Source organism: Quercus suber, unplaced genomic scaffold (genome assembly GCF_002906115.3).
Source record: "Quercus suber isolate HL8 unplaced genomic scaffold, Cork oak 2.0 scaffold_94, whole genome shotgun sequence".
Classification (NCBI taxonomy): domain Eukaryota; kingdom Viridiplantae; phylum Streptophyta; class Magnoliopsida; order Fagales; family Fagaceae; genus Quercus; species Quercus suber.
This window is the reverse complement of record NW_027069559.1, coordinates 1,249,645-1,260,513: the sequence shown is the minus strand read 5'-3', so window position 1 is coordinate 1,260,513 and position 10,869 is coordinate 1,249,645. Positions and strand designations below refer to the sequence as shown.

At 30.3% G+C, this 10,869-nt stretch overlaps 1 long non-coding RNA gene across 2 annotated transcripts in view; it reads right to left on the bottom strand.

Moving 5' to 3' along the window:
- Positions 1–6,113: 6,113 nt before the first annotated feature.
- LOC112006605 (uncharacterized) overlaps positions 6,114–10,869 on the bottom strand; it is a 16,095-nt gene continuing 11,339 nt past the window's right edge. The window contains exons 1-3 of one of the 2 annotated variants that reach the window (XR_010629392.1): positions 9,608–9,857; positions 6,783–7,088; positions 6,114–6,307 (exon numbers count right to left, since the gene is read on the bottom strand). This is a non-coding gene — a long non-coding RNA (uncharacterized LOC112006605). Of the gene's footprint in view, positions 6,308–6,782; positions 7,089–9,607; positions 9,858–10,869 lie in introns of those variants that run through there. The other variant, XR_010629391.1, reaches the window with a different exon arrangement.

Here is a 10,869-nt window from a genome sequence, read left to right as displayed (position 1 = left end):
TGACCCATAAACAGTTGCATGAGTAGAGAAAATATTTGCACATTGATTATCCATCATATCTCTTAAGAAAAATATTTTCTACAGTTCACACATAAGAAATAGCATATACTAGAATGTACAAAACTCAAAAATTAATCAATCAATTTTTAAACAAGTTGAGTACCCAATGTAGCAAAGTATATGCATGTTATGTGTGAAAACAATGAGAGATATGACTGCAAAACTGCAAGATGGATACAAAAATCAATGCAATGCATGTGAATCCTAAACACAAATGATGCATGAAAATTTTTTGGTCAAAAACATAGAAACTGAAAATTTTTTAGTTTCGATCGATCGAACATCAATCGAGTCAGGCAGACTCAAACCTAAAATTTTAATCGCAATTTCGATTGATCGAAAAACAGGTTCGATCGATCGAAAGTCTGGAAAAATCAGATTTTTGAAAACAGAGCATTTTAATGTAGAAACTCCTCAAAGCATATTATTTTTTTTTTAAAAAATGCATGAGTATGAGATGAAAAGTTTTTTAAAAACACTTGAATTTAACCCAGATATTCCAAAATCAAGATTTTCAATCAATTTGTCCTCAAAGTGCAAACATTAAACACATTTTGTATTAAAATCAAGAAACTTTTTATCTTGGATGGCCACAACAAGATCACACACAATAAAATGTACCAAGTTTAGCAAAGAGTAACTTGTGTAGTATGTGCAACTAGCAAAAGCTTGAGATACATGTGAGTTGATATGTGAATAGCAATCAATCACAAAGTCTACAAAATCTATCACATAGAATTTAAAAGAGACTATCATCTAAAGAGTTATATCCTATAACTCCCACATCTCTTAGAACAAAAGCTTGCAATCATTTAAGTTTCTTATATTTAGCCTCTTAATTATGTGAATTGGCATCAAGCCTAATAGTACACACCATTTCTAATTAAGTGAATTGGCATTAAGCCTAATAGTACACACCAATTTTAAGCATTAAGCAATTAAACCGAGGCAACACCTTATGTTCTTTTTGTGCATGTGCTACACTTTCTCGAGTACAGAATCTTATAATATGCACTAAGATGTTCATGATTGGCTAGTGAATAGTGGTGAGATGGTTATTTATGCCTTTCTCAAAAGGATCAAGTCCGACAGTCAAACAACATGTGACTTCAAGATCAAGACAAAGTGATCAAAAACCATAAACATTTTTCCCACACAACATGCACTACAAAGTTTCAACTAGTCAAGTGCAATAAATAAGCTCATCAAAGCTAAACAAGGTACATAAACTTATTATATAAAGATAATATGGTCAACCTTGATTACAAATCCAAGATATAATACAAAACACAAAAATCTTTTTGGTTTTAAAAGAAAATTTATGACCAAAAACAAAAAGCACATATTATGCTAAATGAACAATGCAAAAACAATGCATGATAGTGCAAAACTAAGCTATAGAGGGTACACAAACAAGAAATATCAATTTCTTAATTAACCCATGAGTACATGTATAAACTAGTACATACTCACACAAAATCAAAAATAGCTTAGCACAAACTATTCAAGTTTCTCCACAATGTCAAGCATGTTCTAAATCAAGAGAGATATTATAACTCATGTAATCCTCAAAACAAATAAAACAAGACTCAAAATAAAATATTTTTGTCTTTTTGAAATTTTTCAATGTTTTTGGATTTTTTTTAATGAAAAAAACTGAAAAACAAAACAACAAACAACAAAAACAAAATATGTCCACAAATAATTAAAAGAATTAAATCAGGGACAAGTTAGCAACACTCACCTTGGAGAATCTTTTCTCACCCATTTTGCACAAGTCTTCGGCTTTGTAGGTGAAAATCCATGAGAAGCAGAGTGTATTTGAGGAATTACACCAATCTTCTGAGAAAGACTAAAATCCTACAAATTCCTTTCACAAGCCAACAAGCTCAAATTTTTCAAAAGAATATGAAACAATTTATATGGATTTATGGCAGGAGAAATATCATCACATATCCTAGATTGATATACAGAATGCTTAAATTTCAATTTATGACAATTAGGACGAATGTGACCAGAGACACCACAAAAGTGGCAGATAGGAACAAATTTAGGAATATCAATATTCCTAACAGCAAATCTATTCTCAGATTTTGGTTTTTGCCTTAACAAAGAACAGTTTGGTTTAATATGACCAACAACACCACAAAGGTGACAGGTAGGCACAAAAACAGATTTATTATGCTCTCTAACAGTAGGTTTAGACTTAGGTGTAGAAACTTCAGCGTTAACATCAGAACTTTTACCTTTGTCTAACCTAGCAAAATAAGCCTTCTCTTTATTATTCCTCTTGAAAGGAGGGATATAAACTTTCTCAGTCTTAAGTTAAGAGAAACAGAAACACTTCTGTTATCAACAGCAGGCTTGGTACTAGTCAAATTTTCAATTTTAGTTTTAGATTCAACTAACTCTTGTTCCAAGCTTTTCATCTTCTCATCTTGAGAGGAAATTTGATTTCTCAAAAATTCATTCTTTTATTAGATTCATCCAATCTCACAATCAATTCCTCTTTTTCAAGATTAGCCAATTTTAACTCTTCTTTAATTTCTTAGCAATTTTTCAAAGATTTAGATAATTCCTTACGAAGAGTTTCAAAAGCATCAAAAAAATCAATAGAAATAATAGTGTCCTTTTTATTCAAAACATCACAGCATTAATAAAATCAGTAGAAGCATGAGCAGAAAGACACTTCAAATTATCCATGATAACAGGAGTCAAGGATCAACTCTTAGATCAAAGGATCTACAGACAGAAAAGCTACCTGCTCTGATACCATTTGTTAGAAATTTAGACCCCTTAAAACACAACCAGATTGAGTAGCCTAGTTAATTAGCCAAGTTGTTACTTAGTCAAATTAAGCAATTCTAGGTTAAAACAATCAAACAATCATATCAAGAATATAAAGCAGCAGAATAATAAATAACACAAGATATGATCACCTAGGAAAACCAAACAGGTAAAAAACTTGGGGAGGATTTTACCCACCTATCCTCAAGGCAAACCTGAATCCACTATGAAAGAATCGAAGTTCATACAAAAGGACTTACAAGCTCCCCACTCGGCTTCCTAATGCTACCTATCAGTAGAACTTACTGACACGACCCCGTGCAAACTCCGAATCCACGGATTCCTTCTTTCTTGAATTCTTCAATTAGATACAAGCACCCACGCTTGATATTCTTTAAACTTCAATGGTAGCAACCTAGTTGATCATCAAGATGTTGAAGTAATCTCTATCTTGAAAACCCTAAACTTTGTGTAAAGGAAAGCTCCTCTAGATCTCACAAGAGATTTACACAAAACAGCAATGAATGAGCAACAATACAACTTGGAGCAACACTCAAAATGTGGCTAGGGTTTTGCCTTATATACTTAGGGCAAAAACATAAAACCCTAAACGTTTAATGAGTTAGGGCTGAGTTGGAAAAACTGCAGAAAACACAATCTGGTCGACTTTCGATCGATCGAGTCTATTCTTCGATCGATCGAGCCAGACCGAAATGCCCCAATGCATCTGCAGTCTCTCGATTCCAACTTTACAATAATTAATCAACTTTGAGCAAGTTTAAATAAGACTAAACATATTGTTTTGATCATGGTTTGACAATATTACAAATTAGAGTTCTAAATACATAAATTCCTAAACCTTTAAAACCTAACAAAATGTATTTTTAGTGTAAATAAAACAAAAAAATGTGTTTAGTATCATAGTTTAAACAATATTTTTCAGTGTTTAAAAAATATAAAATATGTGTTTGGTATGTGTATTTTGAATGGTAAAAAAAAGTTGAGCAAAGTACTAAAAATAACATTTTTTTAATGTGAGAGTTCTGGATCTTCGTACTAGGTAGAGAGGATTTTTTTTTTTTTTTTGATAGTAGGTAGAGAGGATTCTGTTTTAAAGAGATGAGAGTAAAGAGAGGAGACAAACTTTAAAAAAAGCTGACCAGGTGGGCCCCATAGTTGTGTTCAATTTAATTACCGAAGTGCCATTGAAACTGCATTTTTGTTGTTTAAAATTAGCTCCGAGGTGATTCCAAAAAACTTTGTTCAAACATGGGTTTTTGAACACTGTTTTTCAAACAACTATGAACAGAAAAAGGGTGACCAAACACGGTTTTTAAATTTTGGACACTAGTGTTCAATGTTTAAACACTGAACACTATGTTTTGAAAAGGGTGACCAAACGGTCCCTTAGTCTCACACTTTTTTTTTTTTTGGTTGGAGAATCCAGTTTCACACTTTAATTATAATATTATGAAAGTACCTAATATATATATATATATATACACACAGAATCAAGTACCTAATAATCTTAATACACACATTTTTCTTTCTTATCAATCATTTGATACAGATGAAATTAATGAAGAAATAAGTATATAAATATATAATAAGAGAAAAGTTATGTTCACAATATTTTCACAACAATTTTAAAGTGGCAAGTTGTTATTAGCTATTTATTGATGAGTAAAAAAATAATTTTAATTGTGGATTTAAATTAGAACTAATAACAACTTATGAGTTACCACTTAATATTTGTTGTAAAAATATTGTGAACATAATATTTCACATATAATAAATATGTGAATACTAAGATTAAATATAGTAAAAAAAAAAAAAGAAAGAACTACAAAAATAGCAAAGCATTGCAATTGGTCTTAATTGCTTAATTTAAGTTTTGAGAAATGAAAAAGTTTAGATACAAAATTAGTCGTAGCCTAAGGCTACAACCTTGCTCATTAAAATAAATGGTTTGGCTTACCTTCAGTACTTTTTAAACTAGAATCTCATTTTATTTTAAAGAGAATTGCCACATCATCCACTAATTAAATAAAATGTGTAGATTAAAACTCACTACCACTTGCCATTGTATGTTTAAAATAAAAGGACATGTCCAGTTAAAAAAGAACTGGAAGTAAGTCAAACCCTAAAATAAACATTACTACATATTTTGAAAACATAACCGTTAAATTGTATATTCTTTATGCTCTTAATATACATATCAAATTTTATGTCAGCCAGGTATTATTTATTATATGATCTATAAGCTTATATTTTATGCTTAATTTTAAATTTCAAAAACTTGTTATTTAAATAATTTATTGATGACAACTATTTATCTTTAATTTTCTAGAAATTTTGCAAGAATGTAGTATATAAGAATAAAATGTAATCTAATGGTAAATTTGTCAAAATTTACCGCCAATAAAAAGATATTGAGTAAGGTTATAATCTTAACCAATCGGTTTAAATTACAAAAACTTACAATTTAAACAATTTATTGATGACATAGCTATTAATCTTTAATTTTCTAGAAATTTTGCAAGAAAGTAATATTTAAAAAGAAAAATATAATCTAATGGTGGATTTATTAAAATTTATTGTTAATAATAAGATATTGAATAAGGTTGTAATTTTAGTCAACTGAAAATAGGATATATATATATATATATTTTAAGAAAGAGAAATATAGGAGAATTATTTATTTATTTTTTTTGGAGAAAGAAAAATATAGGAGAACTAGGTTTGAATCATTCCTACCCATTATATTATACTACGGGAATAAAAAGAATAAAACAGTATACAAAAGTTGAGAAATATATTAGAATTGACTTTATCGTATGAAACGGAATCTTGAGAAAAATACAAATTTCTTTGTGTTCGTCGCAATTGCCGGGTACGTCAATTGCCAACTGGCCTGTTCCTATCCAATTATTCCATTCCCCCTTTTTTTTGTTTCTTCAAAAGAAAAGTCAAAAAAAAAAAAAAAAAAAAACAAAACAAAAAACAAAAAACGGAGCCATCAGCCATATCTCTTACGCAATTTGTATGTTTCTGTCTATATTATCGCAACTAGTTTTTAACCCGTGCAAATGCACGGGATTTTTATTTAAAATTTTTTTATAATTTTGTTATTGTATTTTTATAACACCTTAAAAGTATTTTTCTTTCTTATTTAATATTATCAAAAGTAAATCAAATCATACTTCATCATAGTAACATATATTAACACACTTTAAATAAGGGAAAAAAAAAAATTAAACTTACAGTAGTGGAAAAACAAATACATTTCTTCAAAACATCATACAAATTTAGATTCATAGCTCAAAATAACATTTATAATCCTAAAATAAACCAAAAGTCAAATAGTTTAACCCCTTGTTTATGGACTTCCTTTCTCTCTTAAAAGTCTTACGGGTCTAATGTTGTGAGCATCCAAGCCATTGATGATCTTTTTGCATCCCTAGACATATCAGAAGTTTCAAAAAAAAAAAAAGTTAAATTGATTCCAAACGAATAATACATACAAATGCAAAATTAGTTCTACCATCTAAACTCTAAATCACATGAATCAATGTTAGATAGCTTATCATTTCTTTTTCCTTTAAACCAGTCTAACAAAAATCTCTAAATCGAAGGGAAAAAAAAATTCTTTTTATGGTAAGCATTAAATGTAGCTTGAACTCATTTTCTTGTCCACTTATCCAATCTGACAATAGGTAAATTATCACGTTTTATATTTCCCAAATATCATCATGATTTTAATTGCCTCATTTGCAACAAACAAATGTCCTAATACCCTCCCAACAAACCAATGTCCTAACACCCAAACACAAACCCACAACTACCCAAAATATACCAACCACAAACCAACATAACTTCATTGGAAAAATGTTTAAAATAATACTAATAATAATAATAATCAAAGAAAAACTCACCTTAGGACTATAACCGGCTTAAGTCTCTCTCTCTCTCTCTCTCTCTCTCTCTCTCTCTCTCTCTCTCTCTCTCTCTCTCTCTCTCTCTCTCAATGTCTGCCTTAAGGGGTTGCAATCTTGGTGGGAAGAAGGTGGCAAGAAATCGGACATTGGCAGAAAGCTAGCTCAACAGTGGTGGTGGCACTATATCCACAACTATCTCAAATAATATCACAGTCCCTCTACAATCAAGGCTTCCACGACTTCAAAGCTGTTAGGAAATACAATTTTCTGGCTCATTGGAATTCAGCCAGATATGCCAATGAGCTTAATGAACAAAACAATAATTATTAGAATAATATTGCACCTATTATGTATAAAAGAAGTACATATATAGAGCATCTTTGCAGTTTTTTTTTAATGTAAACTATCGGAAAATTTTGATTATGATTGAATATATTCTACAGTGTGAACCTCAAAGAGTAGGAGGTGCCCTCCAACCAAACATGGTCTACTAAATGAATTACATGCAAACCTGCAAACTTAATAGCAACCACTCATTGTCAGTTTTGTTAATACAATTCACACACCAGCAACCATAAAAGTACAATAACAAAACACGTTGTCCGCAAGTGTCTGCCATTAAAACAAAAGTTTAAAGTACCTAATCCTGGTTATTATGCAAATAGAGTGAAAGGCAATAAAAAATTTTAATAGAAAATATGAAAGAAAAGCCAATTGGCAGTAACAAAAACTTATTCTAAAAGAGAACCAAGTAATAGCATTAAAGAGAGGGCTGACAAACAAACATTTACCACCTCCAAGACTTTTACTATATTAAACAAAAATGAAACACAGCTTCTCTCATAAATCTAGCATTTCTTTCCATTTGAGTTTCACTGATTTTTTGCAAATAAATTTTGGCTCTAGGGATTATTTTTTCTATTAATAAAGTAGTCCTATCTAGTAAGTTCTCTGCTTATCTTCCTTTTGAAGATAAATATATTCCTTTCTCAAAAGATAGATTTGTGTTAACTCTCACAATTAGTCTTAAACCACATCCACTTAAAGCAAAGTAGCCACAAAAGGTAAAAAATCAATCCTCTTGGGACTTGGGAATATGGATATTAGTATTACACATTTGTGGTGTATGATTAGAATACAAATTGATCACAAAGTTTCACAATTTAAATACATATCTTACTCAGTCATGAAGCCATATTTAAGGTAAGACATTTTTATTTTTTATTTTTTATTTTATTTTTATAATACCAAGATTGTACCATCAAAGTGAATAGTGCAAATGAGAAATAATATAGGCTCAGATGATGCATGTGATGTCTTAAAACTCGGAATTCAAAGTACCATGAATGAAAAATGAAATAGTTATAGTGTGGAATTATGGCCATTAGATAAACTCAAATAGACAGTTAGTTATCATGCAGTCTAAGCCTAAGAGAATGCGTCAATTCATTTTTCTAAAACACATTAAAACAAAAATGTACAATCTGCAAACTTCCCCAATAATGGCGAATTTAATGGCTGTCTCTAAGAGAATACGTCAATCTCAAATCAATATATTTTTCAAACACATTTAAAGTTAAAACACATACATGTACAATCTGCAAAATTCCAGACTTAAGTTTAAGTGTTAACACGTTCAAGCTTAAATATTTGTCTAATTTCATCTATTTGAAGGCTAAATCAGCTCCAATGAAAAATTTTGTTTACAAATTGTCAAAAATTTACACATAAGATCATTATAATATGAAAAATATAAATATTAAGAACTAATATATTACAGTAATCATAAAGTGCTTTTTATATTTGGTTTAATAAATATTACTCTAGAAAAGAATTAGTAAATACTATAGAATAAATATATCTTCAAGCTTTATCCAATGCCAATATAGAATGACCCAACAATTAAATTGCAGAAGATTGAAGGTAAGATCAAAATTAGACTATATTAAATGGATTAAGTTACCTAGTTTGCAAACTCTTATTGACTTTGCCATAAACAGCCGTCAAGGGGTATTCCAATACCAAACAAAACAATTAACAAACATGCAAATTTCAAGCATAGAGAAATTGATTTTGAAACGTAGTAATATTTAATAAACAAACTTAAATGTGAAGATAAAAAAGACCCAAACAAATATCAAAGCCTGATCAAAATATGAAACTAAAAAGTGAAGAGAAACACTGAATTTGAAGATCCAAATTGAAACCAATCCAAACAAAATATCAAAACCTAATCATATTTAACAAACAAACTTAAATGCGAAGGTAAAAACTCACAAGTAGTGGTTCCAGCCTTTCTCTATGTAAGACTCCTTGAATTTGAGTTTCTTTCTTGCAAGTTTTTTTTTTTTTTTTTTTTGGGTATTGTCTAACTATAAAATGTTTAAATTTTCACCTACAGTTTGTCTTTCGTAATAAATGAAAGCGTCCTGCACATTGTGCAGGTTATTAATGGATTCTTGACATTTCGTCCGCTGTTCAAATCCTATGTTATGGTTTCCTAACTTATAGTCTTTGTAGCAGTAACTTCAGTAGTTTTCTAGTAGACGTCTGCAAGAAATTGAAGAGCTCAATTAAGAAGTGCAACTTGAAACTTAAATTTGATGCACGTTTTTGTCTATGATCAAGCTATGCTCTAAGATATACATCTGGTGACTTTCCATCTTGCACACTTGATTGATTGTTACAATTATTTCACAGATAATCACTGCTACAAATCTCTACAAATAGCATATAATAGTAAGCTTCAATTAATGGATTTTCAAACTTCTGTTTCAGTCTTCTCTTATAGTCAATCTTGTTGTCTTAACTAAGAGGCCAACCTGTTTGGGTGCTCCACTTCATACCACCGTATGGAGGGAAATAGCCTACAGATTGCAGATAAGGCAATGGACATAAGTCTCTGTAAGCTGAATTTTGTGTGTAATTATTCAATGAATACAATATGTGTATTACTCAGAAATATGACTGAGAACTTCTATCAATGAAATAGTCTATGACCAAAAAACTAAAATATTGTAGTTGTTCTTTTATCCAATTTGAATTGTATTTCCTACACTTAGCCTCATTGTCAATGATGAGTTGAAATAAGATACACAGTTTTCTGGCCGTAGGATAATGATTATTTTGTGAGAATTTACAAACTGATTTGAAAAAATTAAGGGAGGCATCACAAATTTAGGGAAAAAGTTAGGCCATACAATTATGAATGTTAAATCTAAAATGCTTACATAAATTAATTTTGCAGTCTACCCAGAAAAGATTCAGGGATATTAGCTAATTGCTAATCAAGGTTGAAAAAATTTGTGCCTAGTCAATACTATCTAGCTTTAAGCTTTACTGTCACTCACTGTAGTGCCTTTTCTTGTGACGCATATAACCCACTGGAAAATATAATTCTATTCTTGTTGTGACTGAATCAATGTTGAATGTTTGTTTATGCAGGTTTGAAAAGTTGACAGATTTTTACTTAAATGGGTAAATTTGAAGTCCACTTCTAGATGGGAGTAGTTGAAAGAGTTGGATACTCTCTTTAGTGCCATTGTAGTTTTCGATTCTATGTGTTGGTATCAAGGAAAACATCAAAAGCTAATGCCAATTGCATCAGAATGTGAAGTGGTGGTCAGTAGAGAAATCATTGCTGCCTGTATATAAGACTCCAATCTATATTCTATATAATACTAAAAGTTGAAACGTAACATTTAATATTGCTACGCTCACGTTGAGCCACATCAGCAACCACGTAATTACCTTCTTTTTCTAAATTTTTTTCATAATTTTAATATACTATTAAAAAGAAATTATTCTCAACCTTATCTCCACTTTAATGCCCCATCCCAACCAAGCTAAATGGTCTTTAATGCTAACCCCTCTTTGTCTTCCTGTCTTTCAGGCTTACAAAACTCCACAATTTCAGCTTTTCACGCTTTCAAAACTTCACAACTTCAGCTTCCCAACGCCAAACTCTCTCTCTTCCCTCCTTGGTCTCTTCCTCTCCTCATTTAAATGAATCACTCCTCCATACCTATTCAATTGCCACCATACTAAAAAAAAAAAAAAAAAAAAAAAAAAAAAAAATCCTTAT